Below are 13122 nucleotides of genomic sequence, written 5' to 3' on the forward strand. Positions count from 1 at the left end.
ATTCTCAAACATTGATGGTAGTGGATTCTAGCAATATCAACAACAAACCAAAGCCTTATATCATCCCAAACCCTCCTTCTACATAACAGAATAAATCCCTTTCCCTACTGAACATATTACTATAGCTTCTAATAAGTAGAAATTTGGCACATTGAAATTTCATTTCTATTCCAAGTGCTGAGGGAGGAGTGAAATGGACAGAATCCAGATGGTGAGAAAGAAGTGAAATGAGGTCCCTGCATAGTCCAAATGTGAATAATTTGTGAACTGCTGTAAATGATTAATACTCATCTACTTTAATACAGCTTATGCAACATGAATGCCACCGTAAACAGACCTTTATTTTTTGACTTTTCATTTCCTAGAAAACATTTTTCTATGAATCTTTTTTTGTTCCAAACTAGATTTAAAGTACCTGTGTGCTTACTTTGTGCAGGCTGGGTGATCTAGAGGAAAAGACCATCCAACCAGTATGAGTAATGTTCTTCCTGCTGAGTGGTGCAGTATCACCTTCTCTTTGTTCATCTCTGCCCAAATACAAAAGCCAAGTGTTAGCCACTGAGCACACTCAGGAGTGAAGCATCAGCCCTGGAGATTTATTATAACTGAAATTAGATTATTGAGTGCACTTGGCCTTTTCTATCAACCCCCACCCCAGACTGTTCTTTGCCATTTTTCTTTTCATAATTATTTCCCCTTCCTTTTATATAAGAGAAAAAAGGAAGACAGCAAACCCAACCTTCCCCCTTTCTTCTACCCACAATGCCTGGACTCAGCTCCCCATTCCCATAATGCAAAGCATTTTGGCAGAGGAAAGACAAATCAGTCTTCCTTTCCAACTAGAACCCTGAGTCTTTGGGACAGTGGCACGTCTGTCTCGTACTCCCAGACAGATGCCTATCAGTTTGATTGTGTTGATGATGGTATCTCAACTCACTGTTCTAACTGGAGGTAACTGAACACCAGAACCACAGAATTACTAAATGGTGAAATCACAGAGACCATGCAGTTTCCCGAGTCCAACCCCTGTGTCCATTTCGTGAGAAAAATGAGGCCTCAAAAGTCAAAAGTCTCAGTGCCCAATGAAGAGTATCTATTTAATAAGTATATGCAAAAATTGGGATGATCCTATTAATCACAATAAGATTAAGAGAGTAATCTTAGAGAGACTGATAGTAGTAGTACTAGTAGTACTAGTAGTAGTAGTAGTACAACTACTATAGAGATATGAACTATTTCCTTATGAATCTATTTTTTGTCCAAATAAAATAATTGTCCTTTAAAAATATTCTAAGTAACTAGTATTTCACACATATGAAGTGTGGCACTTCACAAAGGTCCATTACTTGGTCTCCAGGGTACCACTAGTGCTTTGATGGGTGCCCAACAGTTGTCAGACCCATTTTACAGTTACAGAGACACAGCTCAGAGCCTGCGACTGTTTGCTAAGCACCTCAGTGGCAAAGTAAGACCTTTTGACTCTCACTTCTTTCTCCGCTCGTCATTTTTGGAACAAAATCTTCTTTACAACCATAAACAGTCCTGATTCAAAAAACAAGTCCTAAAAGATTCATTAAATTGTTCAATTTAGGTTGTTCCACTTAAATTGATAGTTCACCTCTCTTGAACTATTCAAATCACCTCCAAATTGATGTTCTCACTCATTACCTGAACACTTCCATCTCTACAGTGTTTTCCTAAGATTGAGGCATTATTTCACTATAAGCCTATACCAAAATCTTTAATGCTTACATTATGAAGTCCAAGTTCCTCAAAATGACATTGAACTCTCCATTCCTAGATTATCTCCTGCTGCCTCCCTGCACGTGTCCTAACTATATTTCTGTCAAACTGCTAATGATTCCCCAAAGCCTTTGTTTTGCTTATTTTCTGTCCTTTCCTTACATCTTCCTATGGAAACATTGCCCATAGTTCAAGGTCAGGGTCATATGTCACTTCCTGCCTGAAATCACCCCTAACCACCCTTTGCCAACTAGAAATAACTTCCTCCCTTCTCTTCACACTCCCCCACAGAGCTCATCACTCTCAAAGCACTTATCACATTCTCCTCTACTGTCACCTGACGTTATGATAGAAAGGATATATTACAACTGTCAGCTAATAGTCATACATTGTACCCAGTGCCCAGCTGACCCTACCTAGTAGAGAATGTCTAGGGATCAAAGAAATGTCACGCTCAATCAAACACAATCATGCCCCTGACACCAGTGTGTAGCAGGCTCTTCCTGGGCACCAATGTGCAATCACCAGCACTTTACCCAAGACACTTTAGTTCTGTTAGAAGCAGGGTCTCTAGGACAAAGTTTAATGAGCCACAATGGGACCCTGTAGTAACTACTCATTTCCTAGGCAAAATTAGGGAAAGAAATTAACAATGTGGATTGAATTAAATTATATTTGGCTCTGGATAACCTTAATCCTTAAATATTCTGTAGTAAAACTCAATTCAAGTAGGACTTCTAAAATTCCTTATTGAAAGTGTGTGTGTGTGTGTGTGTGTGTGTGTGTGTGTACATGTCTGTGTATTTTTATCCCATAGCTTTAAAGTAAAAGATATTAAAATGACATCTTAGCAAGGCCTTAAGCAACATATATAGATCCTGTGTCAATATTTTTAAATAAAATTTCTAAAAGGCTAAGGATGTAGCTCAATAGTTAAGCAACCCTGGATTTAATACCCAGAACCAAAAACTAAATAAATAAAAAGATATTAAAATGAATTATTAAATATGATGCTATCATCTTTATTAGGCCCTTTTTTGCATGGTTTTTAGAAAATAATTCCTGATTTACTATCTGTCAGATAAATTCAAAATTGCTATTGGATTTCCTGGTGTCTCCTGAAAGGAAATATCCCAGTGAGACCATTTCTAAGAATAGCAGAAGGAAGATGGGTCTCAGAAATGCAGATCACTTCTCCCATGTTCTCAGGTGGGCAGAATTAATATTGTCGAAATGTCCATACTACCAAAAGCTGTATACAGATTTAATGCAATTCCCATTAAAATTCCAATGATGTTCTTCATAGAAATAGAAAAAAAAAGTTTTGAAATCCATGTGGAAAAATAAGAGACCCAGAAGAATCAAATCAATCCTTAGTGAGAAAAGCAAAACAGAAAGCATCCAGACTTCAAATATACTATAAACCTATAATAACAACAACAAAAAAAAGCATGGTATTGGCACCAAAACAGGCGAAAACTCCAATGGAACAGAGTAGAAGACACAGAGACAAACCCACAGAGATAGTTGAGATAGTTACCTCATACTACACAAAGTCACCAAAACTTACATTGAAGAAAAGACAGCCTCTTCAACAAAAAATTCAATCACCAAAAAAATCAAATAATCCAACCAATAAATGGGCAAAAAGAACTAAGTAGAGTCTTCTCTAAAGAAGAAATATGAGCCATCAACAAAAATATGAAAAAATGATCAACATCTCTATCAATTAGAGAAATGCAAATCAAAACCACTCTAAGATTTCATCTCACTCCATTCAGAATGGAAATTATCAAGAATACAAACAACTATAAATGTTGGTGAGAATGTGGGGGAAAGAGTATACTCATACATTGTTGGTAGGACTGCAAATTAGTGCAACCACTCTGGAAAGCAGTACAGAGATTTCTGAGAAACTTGGAATGGAACCACCATTTGATCCAGCTATCCCACTCCTCAGTGTATATTCAAAGAACTTAAAAATCAGCATCCTAAAGTGACACAGCCACATGTATGTTTATAGCAGCACAATTCACAATTACTAAGCTATGGAGCCAAACTAGGTACCCTTCAATAGATGAATGGACAAAAAAAAACTGTGGTATATACACACAATGGAGTATTAATCTGCCATAAATAAGAATGACTCTACGATATTTTCCAGTAAATGGATGGATCTGAAGTCTATCATGCTAAGTGAAATAAGCCTACCCTGAAAAGCCAAAGGTCGAATGTTTTCTCTGATATGTGGAAGCTAACCCACAATAAGGGGGGGGGCATAAAAATTCACTGGATTGGACAAAGGGAAATAAAGAGAAGGGAGTATGGAAAGACAGTAGAATGAATCTGACATAACTTTCCTATGTACATATATGAATACACCACAGTGAATCTCAACATCGTGTATATCCACGAAACCGGGGTCCTAATTAGAACATGGTATATTCCATGCGTATATACTTATATCAAAATGGACTCTATTATAACCTATAACTAAAAAGAATTAAGCAAATAAATAAATAGAATCTAAACTGAATTTGAAAAGAAAAAAGAATTTCGATCACTGGGCTGGGGAGATAGCTCAGTGGTAGTGTGCTTGCCTACCATGCAAGGAGCCCTGGGTTCTATCCCCAGAACCACCAGAAGAAGGAAAAAGAAATGCAGATCACCCATTTTCAGAAGAACCTTGGTGGGTTTTGAACCAACCTGGGGAAGGAACTGCGTATTAGGAGCTCAGCTGCTCTTCATTTGAGAAGATGGCAGTTTAATGAGACTCACAGAAAAAGAAACATCAAAAATCCAGTGGCACTCTACTTTGCCAGTGAAGAGCTGGAATCATGACATCAGTTGCTTAACTTCACAAGCTCCCTGGAATGGTCATCTTGTCGTGGTCTGTCTCTTCCCCCTTATGATTGGCAGTAACCACGAAGGTCCTGGACATTGTCTCCAAGGCAACAAGAAAGATAGGTGGAAGATTGTGCCCACTTACACCCATTCTTAGCAGAAAAGCACAAAAAAAAAATGTTGATGACAACTTTAATTTCAAGTAGGAGACCAAAGCCAGATTAAGCTCCTGAAAGCTTGGGACAACACCATTCTATGTGTACAGCCAATAGGAGTCTTCAACAGCGAGCCTAGGGAAGCTCCTAGGCATTTGTTTTCTCCAAATAAATTAGAGAGCATCCCCCAAGTCTGCAAGGGTCGACCAGGGAGAAGGTCGCCATCTTCCTCCACAACCACCTCACTCCTGCCCCCACCCATACACATGTTTCATCACGCGCTTGGGGAGCCAGGACTCTCCCAACCCACACTTGCACTGATGCACTCACTGTCAGTGCTTCACATGCACAAAATGACCTGCCTCTCCTACCCAGTCCCCAGCACCACACTCAGGCTATGCTCACTTACCTGGTGACAAAATGTTACATGCAAACTCAGTCATAATTTGAGCATAATTTGTGTTACTGGCAGAAACAAATTTGTATTTGAATAAAGTGAACTTTTCACAATGTTCTTTTACAGTTATTATTACATTGAATTCTCATCAGTAGCCACAAAACTTCTGTTAAATCCCAACATCATTATTCCCATCTTACAGACGAAGATAGTAAGCCTTAGAGAGGGTATAATATCTTCTCTGAGCTCAGCCTGCTTCTCCAAGGCAAAGTTCATATTGAATAGAGACTTGAGAAATGAATACTATTTCAAGTAATAGCTGAGAATATGAACTTTGGAATTAGATGAGTTTATCTTCCAGAGCTAGGTTTGCCATTTACAAAGCTTTATAATACAAGACAAATCACTAACTTGCAAAGCCTTAGTTTCCTCATTTGTATATTGAGAGTCATATTACTGTTTATGACCTGGAGTTGGTGTGAGGATGAAACATGATATACTTATAAAACGTATCATGCTTAATAAGAGTTCCCCAAACAGTAAGTGCTAATGTAATTGCTATTATTGCAACCATCATGGGCCCTAAATATATGGGGGTCAGAGAGGGAGAGTCTATTTCAGTTCTCTGATACCACATTGAATTGGAAATTTAACATGCTATGCATACATGAGCTAAGATTTTGCCCAAAAAAAGCAACATATTTGTTCTTTTTCTTTCTTTTTGGGGGGAGAAGGGTAAGGCTTGCTGTGCTGTACCACTGAACTTCATCCACCCCATCTCTCAAAATATTTCTTATAACGTGAAAATAAATATGAAGAAATTTATAACAAAGCATTGATATCTCAGCAAGATATTCCTTACTGCCTTTCTTATCACAAAGGAATGTGACCATCCTGTGGTCCCAAAGGACAGAAATAATGGGAATAAGAGCCAGAAGGACAGTGGCAGTTTCTGGGCCTTCTGTTTCAACACTTTGTGCTTAATACAAAAGCACCAGTTCTTTAGTAGGTGGCTTTCTCAGCAGGGTGAACTGACCACCCGTTATTTTTCAGGGTAAGTCTCTGGTTATGATCAGATGGATATCAACTGCTAGCAGTCATGGGACTAACCTGGAGTTCACGTCATTTATTCACCAACATTTATTGAGCACCAGGCACTGTGCTAGGCTTGGAATGAAAGTTACTTTCTTGTGTTGAGTTTCTATCACTTGAATACTGCAAGTAGTATAAAAAGTGGTTTAATCTCATTTTTTTCCATTAAATTATACCTGGTGGCTACTCTTAGTCCCCTACATTGCAGATGAAAAACTTGAGTTCAGAGGTGAAATAATCTGCCTGAATTGCACAGGTAGAAATTCATATAACTAAGTCTTGGAATTAGTCATATCATATTTATTTGTATCTGAAACTTCACTAAAGAGTTATCTGTTATAGAAAACCTGAGCTGAAAACAATCTGCATAGAATGTTTTTTAGGGGCCAATGAATAGTGCAAGCCTCTTCAATCTCTAATAAAACAGTCACAGACTTTCAGAGAGAAAATTTTTATACTCCTTGGAAAGAACCACAAACTCACAGTTGTGAGAGGTTTCACTGTCCTAGTCCAGGGGGAATGGCCCAGGGGTAGCCTACTGGGATGCTGCCCAAAAGACAAGCACCTTTATCACTATCATCTTCAGCAAGAGCCACCTGTAAAGTGTCTTTTAAAATGGCACCTTATTAGACTCTTGGCAGAAACTTCACAGGTGGTGTTTCATTCTTAGGGATTAATGACAGAGACCCAGCCCTGGTAGAAGTGGATGGGCAGGACCATAACTCACCCATCATGGATGAAGTGTGGGTGTGAGTCTTTTTTTTTTTTTTTTTTAACCAGAAATGTGATGGTCTTCTCAGAGCTAATCCCTCTTTTTCCTTGGAGCTATCTACAACCATGGAGCGGAGCTTTTCTTCATTCAGATCAAACAAAACTTCAACCAATGAGCCTCAGTCCCAGCATTTGTTCTGACCAACTGAGCTAAATGGAAACAGACAAAATACTCAGAGAAGCCCTGCAGACGACCAGGTAAGAATGTTCAGCAGGTGCCTGGTGTCGTGGTTACAGTGCAGGTGGCTTTAGAGTGTTCGGGGAAAGGTAGAAGTCACAAGCTCTGAATCCTAAACTGAATGAGAGACACAGGCTTCACTGAAATAAAAGGTAGTTGTTTGACTTTGTTCTCATTTTAAGTTTAAGTACAGAGCTTTATGCCTTTCCTTGACTGTCACCAGTTATGAAACGAAACGAAGATCTCCAAGAGCCTGAGAAAAACATCCTACTAGTAAATATAACCCTTATATTCACATTCAGAAATTTGCTTTTTTTCTACATGCTCTTTCTCTCATACCTACATTATTTTTGTTTCTAATTTTCTTGAAAATCTAACAACTTGTACAGTATTGTATCCAACCTGTATAGTAATAATACTATGTCCATGCATCCCAAGTTCTTATAGGCACACTTCATAGAACATTAATAAAACCAGAGCAAACATTTGCTTTTAATAAATGGGAAGGCATTTTAAAGAATTAGAAATGGCTCTGAATCCAAGATCTCAGTTCCTATCCTACTTAATTTTTTTTCCATGCATTCTGTGATTTAGTTCAAATATTTCTACCTGGTTCTCTCTCCTAAGTTCACTTTCAACATTAATAAACAAATATATTTTATATGTGTAAAAAATAAACATATATGTATCATATCGAAACCAGATAAGTTTCCCAAAAACCTTCTACTTGAAGGTACTCTGTAAGCCTATTAGATATGACCCATAGTCATTAAAAATCTGGCACTTTGAATAGGAATCAGTACCAATGATCACAATCCCTGATAAAGCCAACCCTTCTATTAAGTAATTATAAAAAAAATTATTAATCGTGTTGGCTTCTATGTACATGTCAAAGAAAACAAAAACTGGTTAGCTTCATAACCCAGAATAAAACTTACAACTTAAAACATTTCCTGAAACGTGTAGCATTCCATTAACCAAAATGAAAGTATCCTGTCCTATCTTTTGTGACCACCACGTCATTATGTGAGCAACAGGCTACATGTGGTGCTGTAGTTAATGTGCACACCACCCTGCTGCAAAAAGTCATTAGTAGTAGTGTTCAGATAGAGAAAACCGGAACCATAGGACTCAAACGAACTTGCCTAAAATTATGGGGCAAGACAAGACACAGAGTCTCAATCTCATCTTGCTACCTCGAGCAGCTTTTCAAAAAAAAACTTTGCCTTCAGGAAACAAATAATGGCTTATTCCGATTGCTTAGTTCAAACTCACATAAGTTATAGCACCAAACAGAGACTAAGAAACAGTTAGTGTTCAGGCTAGTCCGAGATCATTTCAATCATGAACTTCTAAAATTGCAACAGATTTCAGCCATACAGTATCTCATGGCTAGAGCCGGATCCAATAAATATACAGTTATCTGGGGCAGGCAGGGAGCCTGTCAGTGCTGTACAGAGGAGAGGCAGTCGGGTTGCCCTGTGACTCAGCTGAATCTTACTCCCAAAGTGAATTTCCACTACCAAGTTCAGATTAACATGCTAACATCATGCTAAGACTTTCTAGGAACTTTGCAAAATACCCCTGGAGCAGTGAGAGAAAAATGACCATCGTTTCACAGGAGAGGTAAGCTCTGAGTTATACCCTGCTTGAACACAGTAGCGCATTCTAGCAAAAAGAAAAAAATAATCAATTGAGAAGAAGAAAAAGGAGTACCTACTTGAGGAGAAGAAAGTCACTCAGAGACTGTCTTCTTGTGCTAGAGAGGGCAGCAGAAGGGGCCTTAACCTTTGCTGCCCGTCACAGAGCTGCTGAGCAGGGAGCCTGCATTTTCAGTTTTGCTAGAAGCCGTTGTGAGGCTGTTGTGACCATGAAATTAGGAAATGCAGAAACTCAAGAATAAAGAACTAGCACCACCATTTGACTGGGATTGGAAACTCTCCTTCAAATAATAAAGGCGGCGGTGGCCTTCCATCCAGGCCTGATTCTAACTTTCTCAGCACTTCCGTTTTGATAGACGTTTAACATGGGGAAAGTCATGTGTTGATCCACCCAAACTTTTTTCTTTTCTTCTTCTTCTCTCTCTCTCTCTCTCTCTCTCTCTCTCTCTCTCTCTCTCTCTCTCTCTCTCTCTCTCTCTCTCTCTTTATGTAATCCAGCCCATTTTCTGTTTACTCATAATAAAACTTGAGGTCTAGACGAATTGGGGGGGAAAGAAGTAAATAAAGCTTTCATTCAGCACATTTTGAACAATTTTGTTCATCCAAAATTAACCACAGCTAAAAGCAGGACAGAGGACACACCTGTGATCCTCGTCTTAGTAACTAACTTTCTCTTTCTGCTCTGCTTTTTTGTGTCACTGATTAATGACCTTCCTGACATTGTAACCTGCACAGGTTTAGCTCCTCTGACTTTGAACTCCTTCTTCTGTCCTATGATCCTGGCACTTTCCTGAAATAGTTTACAAGTTCATAGGGTTTTTGTTTGTTGTTTGTTTGTTTTTAACACAGAGACAAACATTCTAAAGTAGAAAATGAGTTTTAAAATAATATTAATTTTTTTAAAATTTTAATAGCTTATAAAAATCTGCTGTAGGTTAATGTAGCATGTACTCCAAAGGGTTTTTTAAAATACATATTAGCTTTTTCTACTCTGAAAGTCTGAGTAAGGCTGGTTTTCCGGAAGTTGAGCAGTGAGCAATGAAGGGAGGAGGAGGGGCCTCTCTCTGGCTACTTGCACCTCTTGGTCTCCCAGCCAAAGGCCACACGCAGGAGGAGGGCCATCTCAGAAATAACTTAGGGAAGAAAGGAAAAGGGAAACTCTCAGAATCAATGCTTTAAACATTTTTTTAAATAAATAATCTTCACTGTCTTCCATCTTCTCTATATTTGTGAATTAGTCCATAAATAATTTGAATGAGCAAACTTCTCTGAGACTAACTTTTCCAAAACATGGAGAGCAGGGAACATTTTAGTTAAGAGGCAAAGTACTTGATTTAGTTTAACAAACATAAAATGTTAACAAGATTCACTTACATGAGGGATGACCATGTATACTAAGCAGTGCAGGAACTTTGTTAGCTGTTTATTGTTGTTTATGATTTCTGGGGGAAAGTAAACTTTAAATGTTTTGAGCAGTTTAAATGTTTTAAAAGCAAAATATTTTTTTCTAATTTAATTAAATCCTTTCATTATTTTTTAGCGAGAATGGATGAATTATGCTTTTCAAACAGCATTTAGTTTCCTGATAAAATCAGTTGTACGCATCAATATAGAGAAAGAAATTACAGAGAGCAACAGTTCTTAAAATAGGACATTCAACGGATTCTAAACTGATTATAGATTATTTCCTTTTTTTAGAAAATATGAATAAATAGTGTAAACGTCACATAAAATATAAATTAGATTACTTACCCTTAAAAGAGTATTATTGATATTCACTTACATTTCAGTATATGCTTTCTTGAGTGGAAGAGAATCAAAATAAGAGCAAATGTCTCCTGGGCATGTAAATACAGGAATTCTAAGCACTTTCATAATGATATAGGTTCTACCAAAACACAGATGTGGAGACCACGAGATACTAAGCTTAAGATCCCACACCAGCAGGCAGGAGGGCTCAAACCTCACACCTTCAACACTCCCCTGTAGCATCTGAACCAACACAGGATCTCACACTATGAGAACACTCAGGTTTCTATGTGTCCTGAGGAGACACTGAAGTTTCATCAGCAAATCAAAAACAATTTAATCAGCTTGATATAGAAAGTTTATTTTGACCATTTTGATGTTTATCATCCTAATGAGTTCACTAAAAATAAAAATGTGTGCTTAGACTAACATTGTTTTAAACTACTCTGTGCTTTCTTATAGAAAAAAAAAACTTCCTTTGAGATAAAGTGTATAATTCACCACTATTAAGAGGAGTTGGTAATGAAAAAAAAAAACAGAACAATTTAAATGAAGCACTATAATACAGCATCATAGAAACAAACACAGGACAAGTCAAATCTCATAAGTATAATTCAAAGAGAAATATCATGCCTGATTCCTTCATATACACTTTTAAAATGAAGAATCATTTTCATCAAAATCATGCTATCCACTCTATCTTTACTAAAAACCAAAGTGGGCTAACATAAACATATTGTGTATATGTTATAGAGTCATGTGGTTTATTAAGGAACACTGAACAATGAAATTCTAAAAAAAAAAAAATTCAGGTTACAACCTTCATGTTTTTTTCTTTTCTTTTTTTTTTTTTTTTTTTTTTTTGATACCTTCTCCCATTCCAGAAGTAGCCACTAGCAGCCTGGTTTCCACAAGTAAAGTGAAGCAGAAAATTGATGCAATCTGTCTGGGTCATTCAAGCAAAATCTTGCTGTGATCTGGTTGATTCAGGCTAAAATAAAAAAATCAGGTTTATGGCTTGGAATGTGTGCTTTGGTCAGACACCAGATGATAGCAGAGCTTGGGACTCAGATACATAGGTAATTGCCCATAGTCTCCATTTGTCCTTATTAGCAAGGATGCTTCCACTGTGGGCAGTACTCCAAGACCGTCTCAATTCTATCACACTATAAAAGCCGCTTCAAATTTCTGGTTTCCTCCTGAAGAGCAACAAGAATTGAACTGTCCTAGCCTGGAGGCATCAATCAGTACCTGACCACCTATCTAGCCATCTTCACAGGGGAAATTGCCCTGCCCTCTACTCCTGTTGCCCAGACAACCAAGCAGACACCCTTGGACTCCACGTCCCCCCACAATATGACTACCACTAGCTGGACAGCCAGTCTGCAGTCTGGGCAGTGACCTAGAATACAACCTAACAAGATGGACTTGGCCAGTCATGTTGATTGGCCAATCATAGGAGTATGAATTTGGAAGCCTACAGGGAGGTATGAGCCTCACAGGGAACGTCTTGGGATGGAATGGAGAACATAGGAAGCAAAGACCTCCAGTAAGTAAAGTTGTACAGGACAGAGAAAACCAGCCAGCTGAGATGAGCAGGCTCATCTGCGATCAGTGGTAAGTCCATCAGATAAGTCCATCTGTGATCAGTGGCCCTCCCACTAGTATATTTTCAACTGCTAAGGTCTATTTCTGACAGGAAAGGAGAATCCATAAATTTCACCTGAGAACAAGGAGCCAAAGTCAGAGAAGAACGGTTTTTACATACAGCAGAGAATCTGTGGTCCAGTTCAGCTGCCCAGCTCGCCCAGACACCAGAATCACAGTGACAGAAGACATGGTTTTATGGGAGGGAAACAGCTGTAAACAAATGAGATCAGAGGGAAGCCTTGACCCATATAAGAACAGGAATCAAGAACTAGATGAGCCAGTGCAGTGGTGCAGGCCCATAATCCTAGTGACTGGGAGGCTGAGCAGGAGGACTGCAGGTTCAAAGCCAGCCTCCGCAACTTAGTGGGGCTCTAAGCAATTTAGCGAGACTCTGTCTCAAAATAAGAAAAGAAAATAGGGCTGGGGATGTGGCTCAGTGGTTGAGTACCCCTCAACCACAAAAAAAAAAAAAAAAAAAAAAAAAAAGAATGAATGAAATCTAGGAAATAGTAGCCACAGAGAATCAGGGGCAATCGGCTGCGTTTGATGTGCATCAGCATGGACAGCCATGGCCCGCCAATACTGGTGGCTCCTGAGAGCCCACAGTGACAATCTGCACTGAGGCCAGTTCTGCAGCACATTCATATTCACCCAGCACCAAAGAAGTGAAGAGTCTTCAAGGGCTGCAGGCTATAAGGCAGTTGATGAGCAAGAACCTGAGAAAACTGCTGTGTGGTTAACAGTTTTTCTCCTACATTCACCCGGACCCATACACTCTAGGGATTTCAGACACCATTTTCAAAACACCTCCAGCCTCCAGGTCTTCTGGGCCCCTCCCGCCCCCCTCAGGTCCTCGTCAGCTCTGGAGGACTTGACGGAATG

At 38.7% G+C, this 13122-nt stretch overlaps 1 protein-coding gene and 1 long non-coding RNA gene across 4 annotated transcripts in view; one reads left to right on the top strand and one right to left on the bottom strand.

Annotated features, from left to right (window-relative positions):
• Nucleotides 1–9088, bottom strand: part of Esr1 (estrogen receptor 1) — a 375741-nt gene extending 366653 nt beyond the window's left edge. Inside the window, exons 1-2 of one of the 3 annotated variants that reach the window (XM_078018886.1) lie at nt 8901–9088; nt 428–527 (exon numbers count right to left, since the gene is read on the bottom strand). The gene's annotated coding sequence lies outside the window, so the exon portion shown is untranslated. Of the gene's footprint in view, nt 1–415; nt 528–8900 lie in introns of all 3 variants that reach the window. The other 2 variants (XM_078018887.1, XM_078018884.1) reach the window with 2 other exon arrangements.
• LOC144365990 (uncharacterized) lies at nt 8584–11604 on the top strand. The gene is made up of 2 exons (XR_013424762.1): nt 8584–8806; nt 11475–11604. It is a non-coding gene; the product is annotated as an uncharacterized LOC144365990 (long non-coding RNA).
• The last annotated feature ends 1518 nt before the right edge of the window (nt 11605–13122 follow it).

This window comes from Ictidomys tridecemlineatus, chromosome 8 (genome assembly GCF_052094955.1).
Source record: "Ictidomys tridecemlineatus isolate mIctTri1 chromosome 8, mIctTri1.hap1, whole genome shotgun sequence".
Taxonomy (NCBI): Eukaryota; Metazoa; Chordata; class Mammalia; order Rodentia; family Sciuridae; genus Ictidomys; species Ictidomys tridecemlineatus.